This window comes from Arvicola amphibius, chromosome 4, assembly GCF_903992535.2.
Source record: "Arvicola amphibius chromosome 4, mArvAmp1.2, whole genome shotgun sequence".
NCBI classification, from domain to species: domain Eukaryota; kingdom Metazoa; phylum Chordata; class Mammalia; order Rodentia; family Cricetidae; genus Arvicola; species Arvicola amphibius.
In genome coordinates, this window is record NC_052050.1 from 73,733,735 (window position 1) to 73,738,218 (window position 4,484).

Below are 4,484 nucleotides of genomic sequence, written 5' to 3' on the forward strand. Positions count from 1 at the left end.
GGGGTTCCTATTGTGGGTTGGTGAGCAGCTTGTAGCATTTGGCTACAAGTACTGTGATACTCCCCCTGTGAACTATTAAAAATAAGTCAGAAAATGTAAGAAATATGTCATAATGAGCACTCATTCTATTTTTTATACCAAAATTTTGTAATCCACCAGCCTAGTATTTCCTGTCCTGTAAGCATTGTCCTCATGGCACTGCCCCCCCCCCCACTCCGTGATTATGTGCATAAACTGTCACGTGCAGCTTACTTGAGATGTGACCTATTGTATTCCAGGCTTTCCTCACCAGGAAGCCTTGCTGAGGATGACCTTGACCTTCTGAGCTTCCCTTTACCAGGTGCTGTGCTTACAGGCCAAGTTCACCTGGTGAGGAAGAGCAGACTCATGGCTTCCTGCTCACTAGGCAAGCTGTCTACCAGATGAACTATTCCCTTAGCTTCTATCCTGTTCATTTTATCATAAAAAAAAAAAAAACAAATTCCAGCATGTTGGCAAACACTTGTAATCCTAGTACTGGCATTTCCAGCCCTTGGGAGACAGAGGCAGTAGGAGTTCAAGTTCATCTTTGCTGAAGGATGAGTTGAGAATTTGAGTTAAAAATATAAAAAACCCAAAGGTATTCATCATGCTATCCATCTTGCCTCTTTCCACTAGTGTGAGTGTGTGTGTGTGTGTGTGTGTGTGTGTATGTGTTATCAAACTGTGGCTATCTACAAATATGGACTTTTCAAGCCAGACATTTGTGGCAGATGCCTTCAATCCCAGCACTAGGCAGGCAAAGGCAGAGGATGTCTGTGAGCTAAAGGCCAGCCTGGTCTACAAGAGTTAGTTCCAGGATAGGCCCCAAAGCTACAGAGAAACCCTGTCTCGAAAACAAACAAACAAATATTATATAGAGAGACTTTTCTTTAAGATGTTAATAAGATATTTGATCATAATCCCATTTTGAGTGACCTTAGCGTTAGGATATCAATTCATCCTGAGTGACATCCCACAATGGAAAAAGATTTTATGAACTTCCTTTTTACTTACCATTTATTTATTTATACATTAATTTATTCACTTATTTTTTGATACATGGTCTCATATATATAGTTTTGACTGGCCTGGAACTCACAGAAATCAGCGAGCCTCTGTCTCCTGGCTGAGGGAGTAAAGGCATGTGCCACCAGCCCTGGCTTTTTATTGTTGTTGTTGTTACAAGTCTTTTCTGTGTGCCAACAATGGACACCAGGGTCTCTCTGCCACTGACCTCCAACTTCAGTCTCCCAAACTCACTTTCCCGCTTTTGATTTTGAGGCAGATTCTTGCTAAGTTGCTCAGGGAGCCTAGATAGGCCTTAAGCTCATGTTCTTCCGGCCCCAGCCTTTTAGAAATTGAGGTTACAGGCCTGTACTTCCAGGCCAAATGTGGACTTTAATAGTACCAGAAATAGACACCAGGGTTTTATGTTTTTACAAACCACAGAGGGTCATGCCTGGATTCCTACCATTCAGAGGAAGAGGGTCTCTAGAAGTAAGAGACTAACTTGAGACAGAACAAGCTCCAGGTTCAGTAAGACCCTACAAAAGTAACTAAATAAATGAAAAGGCCAACCAGCCTACCAACCAACCCCACTGGTGGCTCATGAGGCAGGGGCTACAGCAAGGCAAAGAGATTTCTGGTCATAAGATGCTGCATTTATTGCCTTCCCAGCCTCAGAGTGGGTGAAACTAGCTGAAGCCCGCATTTCAAGTTTTATCTAAAAGTACATTGTTGAAGCTGAACTTGTTGTCAAGGGCTATTCAAAGATGTAAGATACCTTGAGATAACTTTAGCTCTGACCTTCAGCATTCTATCCCTCCAGCATCAGGAGGCCCTTCTACTCAATCAAGGTCACAGTCTTGGGGGTCTTAAGCCCACGTCCAGCTGCTTAGACATCAGCTGTGTAGACAGCGTCAGTTCTCAGACTTATTTCTGGGTTTCCAGCTGTTGCCTTGCTTTCTTTTTCCTCACACCCATTTCCATTGATGTCTCCGATGTGGGAAGTCACTGGCCCTGCAGCTGTAAGGTTCCCTGGACCAACCTGAGCTCTGACCTCTGCAGCTGAATTGGGATTACTGCCAGTGCCTTTGCAATTGTTTGATCTTGATTTTCAGGCCCCCCTTGTCTTTATCCTCTTCCTGCTCCTTGGGCTGATTCTGCCTGTGTATAGGCATCTCTTCTGTTGCCCTTTTGAAGGAAGGCCCTCCCCAGGAGGCTCCAGGGCTTTGCCTCAGCATGTGCACTCTCTGTCTCTCTGTCTGTCTGTCTGTCTCTGTCTCTCTCTGTCTCTCTCTGTCTCTCTCTGTCTCTCTCTGTCTCTCTCTGTCTCTCTCTGTCTCTCTCTCTCTCTCTCACCAAAAACAAACAAAAAAACCAACCAAACAAACAAACAAAAAAACTCAGAAAAAGCATTCCCCATCAGCACAGGCATTCCCCAGAATACCTAGTTTAACCTTCTGCCTTTCAACAAAAGGCAATGTGATCAATGAAACCAAAACTGGTCCCTGCTGGGTTCAGAAGACAGAGCAAACTTTACTAGGTTGATTGATCACGTGGCCTTCTGTTATCTCTTCCACAATGAATGCCTGCAACAGACAATAAAGCATCTGTTCTCAGCTTTTTTAATACTGTGACACTTTGATACCTCCTGTTGTGGTCCCCCCAACCTTAAAATTATCTTATTGCTACTTCCCAGCTGTAATTTTATCATTTGTATGAATCAGCATAAAATTTGGTGTGTAAGGTATCTGATATGCAACCAATGTGAAAAGGCTCTTTGACCCCAAAAGAGTTGCGACCCACAGGTTGAGAACCCCTAACTATGGCATCCTTGCTTGTCATCCTAGCAGTCAGAGCAGTCCCCAGAGGTCACCAGGTCCTGGCACCTCCACACCCCAGCAATGACACTGTATTTCCTTGTGAAAAGAACAGTCCTCACAAAGTGATCCCTGAGCTTGTCCCTGTCCCCCACTCCCTGTTCTCCTGCACTGGTGTCCTTCCCTGTTCCTCTCCCCTGACATAGGCACTCTCCTGTCTCTGGACCTTTGCCCTCCCTCTTTCTTGTCCTGTGACATCTCTCTCTGGTTGGCTAAGTCTTCAGCTTTGCTCAAACCCCACCCTCTCTGTGAAAGTATTAGAAAGTCCATTTGGGTCTGAGAAACCAAGTAGAAATTGCACCCACACCCCTTCACAGTACCAGTAGAGCTCCCTTGCTTGCTCTAGGCTTTTTGTGTGTTCCCCCTTTATTCACTTGTTCATCCAGGAGTAAGATGGTTAAGACTGCTGTCTGCCTGCAGCCGTCCCCCTGCACAATGGGGGTAAACTCTTTAACCTCTCTGAGCTTTCTGCTGAATTGAAGTTTTAAAAATGTTTTACTTAACATATTTTCTACATAAATACAAACTTCATGATACCAGAATCTATGAGTCACTGATGTATTCAAAATTCATAGAATCATGTACAATATATTGTAGCTATGCCATAAATTTGAAATCAGTAAAAATTTAGTATTCTAGTAGTGTTTGCTATACTAAACCTGAATATCTTGTAATTTTATCTATCTATTTTTCTGATTGCATAATTATTTTAAATTACATGTATATGAGTGTGAGTGTATGGATCCGTGCATGCTAGTGTAGAAGCCTTCTCCAGTTCTCTGGAGCTGGAGGTAAGGATTGCTATGACCCACCTGAGGCTGCTGGGGCCATCCTCTGGTCCTCTGCCAGAGCAGCCGACCCTTCTTGTTGTTCTTTTTGGTTCTTTTACCCTTCGCTCTTTTCCCCTTCTGTAAGGGCTGCCACCCAGCTTCCAAACAAATCACACATGGAGGCTTCTTCTCAATTATAAATGCCCGGCCTTAGCTTGGCTTGTTTCTAGCTAGCTGTTCTTCAATTAACCTATCTTTTTTGCCTGTAGGATTTTTTCCTTTCCTTCCTTCATCTTTCCTTCACTCTTACTTCATGGCTGGCCAGGAGACTGGCCCCTCGTGTCCTCCTCACCTCCTTTTCTTGCTCCTTCTCCTCCCTTCAGATTTCTCCTCCTATTTATTCTCTCTGCCTGCCAGCCCCAACTACCCTTTCTCCTGCCTTTTTATTGGCCGTTCAGCCCTTTATTAGACCATCAGATGTTTTAGACAGGCAAAAATCACAGCTTCACTGAGCTAAACAAATGCCGCATAAACAAAAGTAACACACCTTTCCATCGTTAATCAAATGCTCCACAGCTTAAACAAACATAGCACACCATAAATAATATTCCACAACAGAACCTCTTTACTCTGAGCTGTCTCTCCAGTCCTAATATTAGCATTTTAATGTAAGTAAAAAATGTAGGGAGGTGGCTGGCTAGCTTAGTAAGTAGGGTTGGCAGAGGGCTATAGGCTATAAGACGATTTGGAGGGAATCTCAGGATCTGGTTGTGGACAGAGTTCTAACATAAAGTGGTGGGGTTGCAATACA